General features: G+C 50.1%; 1 pseudogene across 1 annotated transcript in view; it reads left to right on the top strand.

Moving 5' to 3' along the window:
- The window catches only part of LOC308467677 (inositol polyphosphate 5-phosphatase OCRL-like), a 304,985-nt pseudogene that overhangs the window by 16,496 nt on the left and 274,282 nt on the right, over window positions 1-14,207 (top strand). The window lies entirely within an intron of this gene.

Below are 14,207 nucleotides of genomic sequence, written 5' to 3' on the forward strand. Positions count from 1 at the left end.
TTAACCACCATAGGATCTGGACACACCAAACTGTGGTTAATTTAAAATCCAAGTGGAAGCTTCCCAATAGGCTTGGGGTGGGGGAGAGGTGTGCAAACCTGGAGGAGAGGCTGCCGTCCTGCTCATAATATGAAGCCACGGCTCAGTATGTGGCACCAAGGAAAATTGCCCACCACAACTAATACTTTCCATTACCCACCCATGTGGCCTGAGTGAACAGGACAGACTTTGCCTGGCACCCAACAATAAAGCTGTCATGTAGATGTCGCTTTCTCCAGCCCCAACTCTGATACAGGTTCCACTGGTCTTTGCATGGTGTTTGCACTTTTGCATGATCTGACCTGAAATTCTGGGTGTTGACATATTCCTTCTCTCTCTTGGCGAGGACGTGCTGGAGGAGTCCCTCTCTCTGTCCGGACTGCGTATGTGTTGAAGGCACAAAGAGCTGGCGCATAGTGTGGGTCATTGGGGTTGCTTCTTGCTCATGCTCTCCTTGTCACGGATACGCCTCAGGGAGATGAGAAAAGAACTCAAGTGGTCCTTAAAAGCAAGGAGGCGGGAGGGCACAGTACACCTCTAATAATAATAATAATAATAATAATAATAATAATAATAATAAATTTTATTTATATCCCGCCCTCCCCAGCCGAAGCCGGGCTCAGGGCGGCTAACAACAATCAAATAATCAAACAATCAAATAATCCAACATTCTAAAAACATTTCATTATAAAAATTAATTAAAATCAAATTAATGGCAACCGTTAAGCAAAATTCTGTGCAGGTTGCCAGAGGAGGGAGTCAGGCTGCGCCCTGACCAAAGGCCTGGTGGAACAGCTCTGTCTTGCAGGCCTTGCGGAAAGATGTCAGGTCCCGCAGGGCCCTAGTCTCTTGTGACAGAGCGTTCCACCAGATTGGAGCTGCAGCCGAGAAAGCCCTGGCTCTAGTTGGGGCCAGCCTAACCTCTCTGAGGCCTGGGACCTTCAGGATGTTTTTATTTGCAGACCGTAGGTTCCTCTGTGGGGCATACCAGGAGAGGCGGTCTCGTAGGTACGAGGGTATAGGGCTTTAAAGGTTAAAACCAGCACCTTAAACCTGATCCTGTACTCCACCAGGAGCCAGTGCAGCTGGTATAGTACCGGATGAATGTGATCTCGCAGCGAAGACCCCATAAGGAGTCTCGCCGCGGCATTCTGCACCCGCTGGAGTTTCTGGGTCAGTCTCAAGGGCAGCCCCACGTAGAGCGAGTTACAATAATCCAGTCTGGAGGTGACCGTCGCGTGGATCACAGTGGCTAGGTCAGGGCGAGAGAGGTAAGAGGCCAACTGCTTAGCTTGGCAGAGATGAAAAAATGCCGCCTTTGTTATAGCTGTAATCTGCGCCTCCATAGAGAGGGAGGTATCGAAGATTACACCCAAACTCTTAACGGACGGTGCTGGCACTAATTGCACCACCGCAAGAGATGGGAGTTGCCCCCCCAATCCCATATCGTCCCGTCCCAGCCAGAGGACCTCTGTCTTTGAAGGATTTAACTTCAACTGGCTTCCACGTAACCATCCAGCCACAGCTTCCAAACATCTGGTCAGTGTGTCTGGGGCCGAGTCAGGATGGCCATCCATCAACAGATAGAGTTGGGTGTCATCGGCATACTGATGGCAACCCAGCCCAAAACTCCGGACAAGCTGGGCGAGGGGGCACATAAAGATGTTAAAAAGTATCGGGGAGAGTATCGCACCCTGAGGCACTCCACACACCAAGGAGTGGCGCGATGACAATTCCCCCCCAAGCGCCACCCTCTGTCCCCGACCAGAGAGAAACGAGCGCAGCCATTGAAGGACTGTGCCCTGGATCCCCACGTCGGCAAGGCGGTGGTCCAGGAGTTTGTGATCGACCATGTCGAAGGCTGCTGACAGGTCTAGAAGAATCAGCAGCCCCGACCCGCCTCGATCCAGCTGCCTGCAGAGATCATCTGTTAGGGCGACCAGAGCCGTCTCGGTCCCATGAGCAGCGCGGAAGCCGGACTGGAATGGATCCAGAGCTGATGTTTCATCCAGAAACCTACCAAGCTGTTCAGCAACCGCTCTCTCAATCACCTTACCCAGGAATGGAAGATTCGAAACCGGGTGGTAATTGGATAGATTTAAGGGATCTAATGATGTTTTCTTTAAGAGCGGGCACACCACTGCCTCCTTCAGTTCCCCTGGGAATGTCCCGGTGCCAAGGGACAAATTGATGATATCCCCCAGGGGGGCCCGCACCTCGTCTGGACACGCTCTAATCAGCCAAGACGGGCACGGGTCAAGAGGACAGGTGGTGGGCTTGCTTACAGCCTGCTTGGTGGCAGCGGTGGGGGTGGAGGCTCCCGGCGGGCACTCATTTGCTGATTCTGCAGGTTTCTTTCCTTCTCCATGAAGTTATCCTCGAATCCCAGAATTCCGGAGAGAGGAAAAGACTTCTGAGGTTAGAGAGGCTTCAGAACCGTTTGGGGAAGTTTCGGGAAAGGAACTTAGAAAATACTTAACTGCAGGAAAATCTTCCTGCCTCCCCACAGCACCACATTTGCCGGACAATTGCCTCTCAGCTTATGCACGTTTAGGAAGGATTGTGGAGGCAACAGGTCCTCCCCTCAAGGCCTTTTCCTCTAAAGGAGGTAGACTGGTCTTCTCCAATCCTCTGGCCACTGCTGAGTTTTCCAAACTTGCTGGCATATTGCGTGTAGCACCTTAACAGCATCATCTTTAACAAAATTTAATAGTTCAGCTGGAATGTCATCACTTCCACTGGCCTTGTTATTAGCAGTGCTTTCTAAGGCCCATTTGACTTTGCTCTCCAGGATGTCAGGCTCAAGGTCAGCAACCACACCACCTGGGGTGTATGAGACATCCATATCTTTCTGGTATAATCTCCTCTTGTCCTTTATTATGGTACTCTTTGTACCATACTTTGTACCATACATATTTTGTGCCACTACTCTTTTGTCTCTTCCTTCTGAAGGATCCCAGTGAACAAGCAAAAAGCCCATGAAACACACACACACACACACAAGAGGACAAGACAAGACAGGGCTGTGCACCACAAACCATCCCAAAATAAGCCTCCATTCCCCATCAATCAATATTGGGCTAAAAGCTAAATGCACCTAAAAACTGGTTTTGAAATAGCCTTGGTCTTGCCTAGTCCCTCAGCCTTGTGAGTTTGGGAGCTAGTCTGCAAGGGTGAAAATTTAATGGAGGATTCCATTGTTGAATTAACCAAGCAAGGGTCATAGTTGCCACCTATGTACCTTGTGGTTGCTCTGTGCCAGAGGGCAAATGAGGGTGGGCCTCCTCCCTCGCCTGGCTGGGAATGAAAAAGGAAAAGGTCAGAGTTGTGTGAGAGAGCTGGGCTGGAAGTTGGCCGAAGTCACAGAGAGAGAGCCATGCCTGATTTCTTCTTGATTCAAAGGCTGTAACTGGAAGAAGCAAGACCTTCTAGGGCGTTAATGCTGTGAGCCTCTCCATCTTCGGCTCAGGTTGTATATGTGTGTGAATAAACCATATATCATAAAGACACCACAGTCTCCGCTGAGCCTCATTCCAAGGAAACTTGCACTAACAACCTCACTAATGCAGCCCTTTCAGTCCTTTATTCTAGTTCCCCTTTCCATGCCATACCATACAAGGCTTTGCCAGTATTTTCAGGGTCATCTTCCACCACAATTTAGGGTTGCCATATGTCTGGGGAAACCTGGACATGTCCTCTTTTGGGGGACCAACATGCCTATCTGGGCGATTTTTTACATTTTAAAGGAAATGTCCAGGTTGAGGGTGAGTTGTTGGGGTCTCGGGCTCAGGTGGCTCGGGATTGGGCTGCTCTGCCCGTCATGGCCCCTGCCAGCCCGAGCTGGGGAAAGGGGCATGGCAGTGGCAACCCCGCCCACCTCTTTTCCCAGCTCGGGCTGGCAGTGCCTCAGGCTGTCCTCTTTTTTTGCTCTTGTACCTTTGTTTTCAAACAGCTTAGTTCTTGAACGTTTTGGCTCCCGGAACTGATTCCATTCAACTTCCAAGGTACGACTGTAATCAAAATCAAAACAACCACCACCCAGTAACCCACAATTGGATGGCCCCATTGATTTCTGGAATTATGGAGGGATGAAAAACTGATCGCATTCCACTTGCTCTACACTATGCGTGTACCCCTGACCGTGTCCTCCCTTACTCATTTCCCCCCTAAACTAGAAAGCCCCAAATGTTTTAGCTTCTCATCTGGGAGTTGCTCCAGCCCCTTGATAATTTTGGTTGCCCTCTGCTGAACATTCCTGCCCCCCTCCCAAGCTCTGTCTTCAACTGCAAATGTGGCAGACAATGCCTTCCCAAAAAAGTGCAGTTTTACTTTTAAGGACAGGAAATTCTCCTGCAGGCCATCTGTGCTAAAGAGAGGGTGCAGATATAACTCTCCTTGTTTTGGACCACCCAATTTGCATAAAAATAAGACAAGATTAAAAGTGTTGAGTTTTCCCCACCCCATGGAAAAGGAGCAAATGAAAAATCCTCTCCTGAGCTGTGGCTGCTACTTGCTGAGCATTCAGAGTTCGAGAATCACACTTGGCTCATGACCAAGGGTGTCCAAAAATAGCAAAAGCCAAACTTTTGGCTCAGAGTTGAAATGCTGACGTTCCTCTTCTCTATGGCCTGCTGGTCAGCGGATGCCTTCACCAAGGCCTGGTTGTCTAACTTTAGACCTTTCGCCTACACCTGCTGTTCTGGGCTATGAAACAACAGCAGCAATTCAGCCCTTGGCTCACTGCAAATCATGTGTGCAAACTCAGAATCTGGCTTTGGGCTGCTTTGCCTCTGACTTACTTTGCAACATCCTCTCCCTCCAGAGGAATCTTGCTTTGAACAAAAGTAACCCACACTGGAGGATCAACTTCACTGTATAAGCCCTGCCCCCCCCCACTCCACCCCACATATGGGGGAAATAATACTGTTATAACTGACCTCTCCTGAGGATCCCTTGCTGTTATTCTGTGAGGTCCAAAGCTTTTCGTGACTCCACCAAGCCCCAAACAATGTGGTCCTTAAAAAAAATATATGCCTGCACCCGCTTTTACACTTCAGTGGCACTTACTTTGACATGTTGATCATGAATCAGTGTGGCCCTCAGCCTGAAATGGGATTAGCTATCGCTGGTCTGCCCCTTAACTCAGAAGTTGCTGGATCCACATTTCAAAGCCTGCCTTAAGACAGTAAAGCATATTTTTCTACAGCTGAGGTGGGGAATCTGTGTCCCTCCAGATTTTGCTGGTCTCCAATGCCCATCACCATCATGACCAATGGTCTGGGGTTATAGGATCTGGAGTCCAGAAACACCTGGAGGGCCTGAGCTTGAAATTAGGAGCGTCAGTTTTTCACTCTGGGCCTGTGACATTCTGAACAAAGGGACAGTCTCTGCAAGAGCGCTCCAATGCTGAAATGAAAAATATGGCATGTCAAACAATAGCTTGGGATCACACATCCGCTCCGGAAGTCCTAAGGCCAGATGTGTGGGAGCTGCTTGGGCTTACTCACTGATCAGAGAAATGAGTTCTGGGCACATCATTTTTTTTAAAAAAGCATTCCCTTCTTTTCCTTCTTTAATTTATGCAAGTGGGTTCTGAAACAGAACGTTGCAACTTGGCGAGTACTTATGCCCAAGGCCAGCCTAAGACATTTTGCTGCCTGAGGGAAAGGACAAAATGCACTGAGGTCAGCTGGGTTGTTAGAAAGGTAGCGGGCAAGGCACGTGACAGCTCTCTTCTCCCACAGAAGCAGCCTAGTCAGGAGTAAGAGCTGAGGGGAATACTTTGCTGATAAATCTCATGGTAGTAATGTGCCTAGATAATTAACATTTTCAGTACAAGTATGAAATTGGTATTGTTTATACAGTTGAACAAAAATATATATTTCCTAATAACATCAACTCTGATTTGGACCTATTTATAGTATATCCTGAGATTTTGCCAAGACATCTATATTTTGCATTATTCTCCAGACATGCCTGGAGTTGTTCAGTGACCACCCGCTCAATCACCTTGCCGAGGAATGGAAAGTTTGAGACTGGACAATAATTGGACATAATGGCCAGGTCCAAATATGTCTTTTTAATAAGCAGTTGAACAATCGCTTCTTCAGGTGGTAGGTTTCACTTGTTCAAGCCTGTCCACATCCTCAGAGGCAACAGGTTGTAATGGATCCCATCCAACTTGACTAGACCCAGTGGCATAGTGGGCTGTGGGGGCACAGGGGCAGTCGCCCCAGGCACAAAATTGTTAGTGCTGCCTCAATACAGCTGCACGCTTCCATCACTGGGGTCCGATGACAACGGCTTGTCCATGCGATCAGGTAAGTGACCTCTCCAGACAATGGGGTGTCTCTTCTTTTCTTATCTCTGTGGCTGTGATCCCCTGGGTGATGTGGTGGCCATTAGGCAGTCGAATGCGCATGCATACTCCATCTGTTTCCCTCCCTCCTACCCCCTCCTCCACGTGGCCCCGGGAACTGGCAAGCCATATTATGTCTCTGACTAGGCAGAGCTCTGGCACCCTCCTACCTTGGTGGAGTCTACCTCTTTCCAAACCTGAGCAATTTTATCTGGAAAAAAACTCATGACAGGAGTCATTACAGGAGATCTTGGACTCTGTATCAGACCCTGATGGCAAAGGTGGTTCTGTTAGACTATGAACCACCTGAAAGAGTCTCCTGGTACTGTTTTCACCAACAGATCCAGCAACAATGGTCCTCCTCACCGTCGCTATCGCCACTTGGTAGGCTCGACGTTGAGCTCTAACCCTTGTTTGGTCTCATTTGACGTGGGTTTTTCACCACCAGCACTTTAGCTGTCTCAGGAATTGTTTCCTCACCCTCAGCCCCAGGGGTAGAACCACAGGGTCATCCAAGTGCCATGCCAATGGAGAGGGTGCTTTTTAAGGTTTGTGGAGCAGCACCCTCTTATTCCCCACCACCAAATGTGCTTTCCATGTGTTTGGCCGCCGTCTATCGGGTCTCCCCAGATGAATTTGCTATTAGAAGGAGGCATGTGAAGCCATAATCCTGGAAAGAGATTCTGGAGAGAAGCACTCGACCCAATTTTAGCCTTTGATTCTGTGAGAGGCGCCCAGTGCTTGGTCTTACTAGCTGCAGCTCAACTTTAACTATGTTTACAGCAGAGGAGCAAGTCCTGGAGGGCTGGCTTCCTATTCTGCCTCTATGGGTGAGTTGGCATTTATGAGGAAAATTCCAGGGTGTGAGGCTACTCAACAGCCCAGCTCGTCGGGCAGAGCCTGCGGGTATTTGCGGTCAGAAATGAAGGAGATTCCAGCCACAAATTGGAGCAAAACAGCGGTCAGTAGACCAAGATCCTTTTTTTCTTGCGCAACAGGTTCCCACAGGAGTAAGAACCCCAAACATGGGGTGACATTGACTTTTAAAACTTCCCACATTGCGTACAGACTCAATCGCCTTCTCAATCCAGCCCGCGGATGGTCCAGGAATCAACGTGTTTTAACATGAGTAGAATGTATCCTCTTACTCAAAATGCATCTCTGGGTTATTTGTGGGGCATAGGAATCCGTTCATTATTTTTTTCAAAATATAGTCCGGCCCACCACATGCTCTTGTGGGATGTGAAACACAAGAGCAGTCAAGTACAACATTCCTAGAGTGCACATGTTTACACATGGGGAGGAATGTTTGTCCAGCCAGCAGGTAAACTTCCTGTTTTCTTCTGGACTGGGACAAACTTCCTCTACATGTGACTAAAGGTGGGTGTGGCCTCACCCGTGCAGGTAACGACAAAAGCACAGGGCAGGGCAGCCATCTTTCCCTCTTTCACCACATGCATCGAAGAAGCAACATCTGCTTAGCCAAAGATGCCCCAGCCGAGTCTTCAGAGATGTCCTGCTCTCAGCAGAGCAGCTTCTTCCAGAGCAGTGGCGGAGCAGGGTGGGGGCGGTCCGCACTGGGTGTCATCCTGCGGGGGGGGGGGGACATTCACTGTAGGCTTGGGAAGCTGGGAGTCGTGGGTGGGCGCTCCCGGCTGGAGGAGGCAGGCAGGGGAGAGGACGGGAAGGAGGCAGGTGAGCAAAGAACGGAGGGGGGCAGGAAGGGGACAGGAAGGAAGTGGGATCGGTGGGTCCGCCTTTCATTCTGCCTGGAAGACCAGTGCTTACAGCTGGACTATATCAAGTGGATTGAAAGGGTCACTTTGGGGGCAGCGCTGCAAATGCAGAAGGGATCTTGGCCGGTTTCTAAAAAGGGAAAGTGAGTTTCCCTCTGACAAACGCTTTCTGCCTCCCCTCTGCAAAGCTCCACACGTTTCCGCCCAACCCTGTCCTCAGCCAACCCCCACTTAGAAGCCACTCTTGGGTTATTGACTTCTGTGTGCTTGTGTATCTGTGTCTCCCGTGTGGGGTTCCTCTCTGCATGAAGTCTTCAAGCTGTGCCTGCGTGCGCCTGACAAATCGGCCCCATTGCTTTTCCCTCGTCAAAATTTATCTTTCCCCCCCACCTCCAGTCTCCGTTGTTGTGGGTCCTGGCTGAGAGGAAAAACAGAAGACGGGGGGGGGGGGGCATCGGTCAGGGATAGTCTACTTGAGATTCCTGCATTGCCCCAGGGGGTTGGCTTGATGACCCTCAGGGGTCCCTTCCAGCTCCACTCTTCTCTGGCGCAGGCTTGTGCAGAGTTTTAGGTACAAGTTGGATGCAAGGGGTGCAGCCCATCTTATGCACCGCCGGCTCGGGAAGAAGTCCCACTGATCATGATGAGACTCGCAGGCGAGTAGATTGCTGCTGTGCAGGCCTGCTGTTGAACTCAATGTTTTCCTTTTCAGAGCATGGTGAAATCCCCATAACTAAAACCTCCCCTTCCGTAGTTTCTGTCAGGAGTTCAGCCTACACTCGAGCAGGACTTCTCATAGGACTTCTCAGTCCTGCACAATCACCCATCCTCATTTTCTGAAGCAATTGCTCGATTTTACCTCTCTGGCTGAGCAAAAAGCTTCCATCCTGTGCACGCTCAACACTGACACCTAGATAGGTTTTGACAGCACCAAGCTGTTTAAGCTTGAATCGTTTACCTAGCTCTTTGGCAAACTTCTCCGCCTGTTCATCTGTTTCTGAGAAGAATAACACATCATCAACCCAAATCTGCAAATACTCTTGTGTTGCCCCTGATCCTCTCAAATAAAAGCAACTATCAGCAACACTTCTCCTGAAACCTAGCTCTTCTAAGGCTTCATTCAGGCACATGTTCCGATTTCTAGCAGATTGACGTAATCCATAGATGGATTTGTGCAATCTCCACACAACATCCTGCCTTAAGTTCTCAAACCCCGGAGGAGGAATCATGTACAGCTCCTCCTGGAGATCTGAGTTAAGGTAGGCAACATCCACATCAAAGTGGTTTACTTTCCAGCCTCTCTGTGCTGCACAAGCTAAAAGCGTTCTCAGAGTCTCCGCTCGTGACGTTGGCGAATACACCTCCGTGAAGTGTATTCCCTTCCTCTGAGTAAATCCTCGAGCAACTAACCTGGCTTTATACTGCGGCTCTCCGGCGTCCGTGGGTTTCAAGCGGTAAACCCACCTGCAACTCACAGCCTGCTTGCCCGGTGGCAACTCTGTGAGTGAGAACACCCCTAGATCTTTCATGGACTTCATCTCTTTGTCCATTGCCCTGTGCCACTTGCCTGCTTCTTCCTCAGGTAAACTCTGAATATCCTCGAAGGATTCAGGCTCACATCTTGCAGAACCTACCCAGACGCCTGAAGCGTCGTACCGATCAGGAGGCCTCCTTGTCCTCACTGATCTCCTCAGTGTGAATGCTGGTGACCCTGCTGCTTCACTGGGTCCAGCTAAATCATCCTCAACTTCAGTGTCTTCCCCCTCTGACCTGCTGCGCCTCTTGGGCTTTACAGCTGGTCCAGCAGGTGAGGAAGGCTCACTCTTTGGCTCAAACTTGACACTTGCCTGAGGAGGTGTTCTAGGTTCCCCCCTCTGAGGGATCCTGAGCTGTCCCTGCCTTGGACTCTGTCCCTGTGGTGAACCCTGTTGCTCTGGACCATGGTCCCCAGCAACAAGTTCCTCTTCCTCCTCAACATCTGAGTTATAGAACTGCTGTGAAATCACGTCTGGATTAGCGTGCAGACGCTTCCAACCGGCTTGCTCACAGAACTCAGCGCTATTGCTGATAACCAACCTTGACTGGTTTCCACTTGGGTACGCAAACCGCCAGGCCTTTGAGCCAGGCTCATACCCTACAAATATCATTCTTTTAGATCTTGGCTCACCTTTCTTGCGTAGAGCCTTTGGAATAAGCACCCAAGCCTCACAACCAAACACACGGAGGTAGTGTACCTTGGGCTTCTTTCCATGCAGTAAGAAATACGGTGTGTTTCCTACACTAGAGCTGTACACTCTGTTCTGCGTATGAACTACGTAGTGCCAGGCCTCAGACCAATACTTTTCGGGTAGCCCTGCGTCCCACAGGATCGCAGACACAGCTTCCTCCACCGTCCTGTTCTTTCTCTCTGCCAGCCCATTCTGTTGCGGAGAGTAAGGAGCAGTCAAACGGTGGCTAATCCCCTTCTCCCTAAAGAAATCCTGTAAAGCAGAACCAGTGAATTCAGAACCTCTGTCACTTTGAAAACCACGAACTTTGGTGGAAAAGGTTACCTCAACTGCGGTGATCCAATCCCTGATCATTTCAGCCGCCTCCCCTTTCGTTTTCAGAGAGAAGCTCCAAGCAGACCTCGAAAAATCAATCAGAAGCAGAGAATACTTTTATCCTCCCAGTGACTAAACTGACATGGGGCCACACAGATCTGCATGAATTAATTCAAAGGGTTGTGTGGTCTGCCTCTCTGACTTTGGATATGAGCATGTCACAATTTTTGCCTGTTTACATGCATTGCAATCTAAAAATTTGTCACAGACATTAAATTTGGACCCTTGCGTCAGCTCTGGTGCTTTCTGGAGATATCTCCCATTCAAATGGGCGAAGCGTCGGTGCCAAATATGTGAACAACCATGGTGGGGCGCTACATTCACACATTGGCCCTTCGCATCTTCGGTGTCATCCTCTCCTGTGGAAAAAGGCACATTTACAGCAAACAAATTATCTTTAGACTGCACTGTGTACACGTGTTTCCCATCCTTGGAGAATTCACATTTGTCACCTGCAAAAGAGACATGAAAACCATCAACGAGTAGATCATGCACACTTAACAAACAGTTAGTTAAATCGGGCACTGCATAAGCTTTGACTTCATGCTTAAGAAAGGGACAGAAGAAAAAGCCTGTCTCTGTTAGTCTTTTTCTACTTCCATCTGCAATCGTCACAAATTTCTCAGTTTTTACTGTCCTAAAATTTCTTAAAAGACCAGGAGATGGCACCAACGAGTTTGTGGCACCACTGTCGATTATTACAGTGAGAAAGTCTTGTTGTTGACATTCCTGGGTCGCCAGGGCAACAATCTCCTCACTACCCCCCTCCTTGGGGCTTCTGCAGATGTCCTCTTTGGTTGTCAGGGCAACAGACTCCCCCCCGGTAGGAAGGCTTGCCCACGACCTTCACAGCTTCCGTAGATGCAACTCTCTCAGTTGCCATGGAGACTGGACTTGTCTCGGCATTCTCACACAACTCCACAGCTCTTATCTCTACTTGCTGCAGGTGGCCAGCCTTGAAGCCTCCAGCACGGCTAGGCTTCAGCTCTTGGCGTAAACAACTCTTGGCAGCTTTTGGAGAAAGAGGCGTCTCTGAGCTTTCACTGCTCACTGCCCCCCCCCACTGCTCACGGGGTCTCCAGGACGTTTTCCTGCACCCCCTCTGATGGGTAAAGGGCTCCCAACATTGGCCTCTCTCCAGGTTCCTCACACAGACACGTTGCAGCATCCAAACAGCTCCCAGGCTCAGCAAAAGCACCAGCAGCATTGCCAGCAACAGCAACAGCAACAGTCCCTTCACCCCCCTGTGGGGGCTCACAGCTCCCCCCAGCTGTGTATCGGCTCTCAAGAATGTGGCCGGCGCCATCTTGCCTCTCCCTTTCGGATGCAGCCACTTCTCGGCCCTTGCTTCCCACCCCAGCTCCACAAGCCTCTTGGAGTGCTAGCCAAGCGGCCTCTGGCCTTCCTGCACCCAGGACAACTGGCACCAGTTGAGCATCCACATTTTCTGCCAAAAAAGCAAGCACACGCTTCTCAACTTCACTTTGCTCTGCAGCCCTCTTAGCCTCTGCTTTCCCAGCTGCATTCTGTGGGGGCTGAACTACGTCCCATAGCTGCTCCCCCACCAGCAAAAGCTCCACTTGAAAGCTCCACTGAAGCCAATTGGTTCAATGGCACAAGACACATCATATGGGGACTTCCGGCGAGGCAAAATGGCGGGTGCCACGGCAATGAGCAGCTCCTGAAGCTAGCCAGAGCCAAGTGCACTACCAGGCTGGCTCCGGGCTGCTGAGACTGCCGCTACCGCTGCCACTGCCGAGGGGAAACCAGGGATGCCCGGCGCGTCAACTGGGGGAACCGCTGACACCCCCCCCCCAGGACCCAAATCGAGGCAGGAGCGAGAGCGCCCGGCCACATGGCCGACTGCCCAGCGGCACTCCAGGGCCAGTAGAAACCCCGGAGCCAACCCAGGGAGAAGGAGGAAAGGAGAAGGAGAAGGAAGAGAGAGAAAGAGGAAGGAGAAAAAAGAGGGGAGCCCCGATCTTGCGGTCGCTGAGGAAGAGAGGTAGGAGAGCACCAGGAGGGCAAGGACACGGGGCCGAGCCCAGGCCCGACCCAAGCCTACTCCACGGCAGATAGCACTCCAAGAGATCAGGCTGGGGCCCAGAGGAAGGCCACGCGACAGAGGAGACCCAGAAGAGAAGGGGGACTTCCGGGGTGGCGCCATCGGCAATGGCGGATTCCCTCTGAACTGGAGGGACCAGCTCCACGTGAAAGGGGTCTTTTCCGCTACGGCGAAGCGGGGACCCTTTTAGAAATCACAGGCGGATGAAGCCTGTGACCATGGGACTCGGCGGGCACCCTTAGCGCCCCCCCAACCCGCAAAGGAACCCATTAGCCCGCAAAGGAACGGGCTCCGAAGCGAAGAGGGGGAAGTGGCGCGGTGCTGTGAGTCAACTGCTATTTCCGTGGAGCGAAGCCGCATAGCCGTTGCCGGAGAGCGCTGCCTTTTTCCTGGGACAATTTGGCATCTAAAATAATCACCCGTGAGTACTTAAACTTTGAACAATTGGACTTTAAATAAGGACTGGCGAGCAGAAAGGAATTGGACTTAAAAATTTACTTCAATTTGGTACTGAAACGGGAAGGCCTAAACAGGAAGTCAGCCTTCTGTTTCTTTGTAGACACAATAAAGCAAAGACAACATAAACTAGAGCTTAGAAAATTACTTCCAAGGATTGGCTTTCATCATTTAAAATTGTTGAACCCCTCTTCAGTAGCAGGAGAAGAAGGGGGATCTTTTTTGGACTGTTTAAACCTGCAGAAGTGAGTTTAAAGTAAAGTAACTTTCCACCGTCCTGATCCTGGAGCGGGGTGTCAGGACTGACGTTTGAAGCTCATTGACCAGAGACAAATGTTTTTGACAGACAGCTAAAAGAAGAGTAACATAGTGATTCCACTGTTTCCTTTCGCATTTTAAAGGAACAAATATTGACAAAATATCTCAAAAAAGAAACTTTGTTGCTATTGTCCTTAAAAGAAAGAACAACCAGAAGTTTTCCCCCTAGAGGGGGACTGTGAAACTGTAACTAATTCCAGGGAGCTTGCAGCTGTCACAGATTACAATCGTGGGAAAGGACTTGTGACCTTGCAGGACAATGTTTTCAGAAGCTCTGTTGTGTGCTCTCTGTAAAACAAATGCCCTATTGGATCAGTTAAATCAGAAGACGGATTTGATGACTAATGCGGTCAGAACTTTTGAACAGGCAGTGGGAAACTATATGGAGCCCACCCAGGAACTAAAACAGGAGTGTGCCATGACAGAACAGATGAGAGAAGAGGACATTGCTGAATCTTGGGCGCCAGAGATGGAGGGAGCTGCGGCCCTGCAGGAATATGAGCCTTTGGATTTGACAAATGAACTTGGAAAAAACCAGATTTGGAAAGATAAAGTTTGGATTGGTCTGGAAATGGGGGGTTGGATTGACCCCCCCCCCCATGCAGGGATGTTTGGACTTTCCGAGTCTGGCA

The sequence above is a fragment of the Podarcis pityusensis genome, assembly GCF_964106645.2.
Source record: "Podarcis pityusensis genome assembly, chromosome: W".
NCBI lineage: Eukaryota > Metazoa > Chordata > Lepidosauria > Squamata > Lacertidae > Podarcis > Podarcis pityusensis.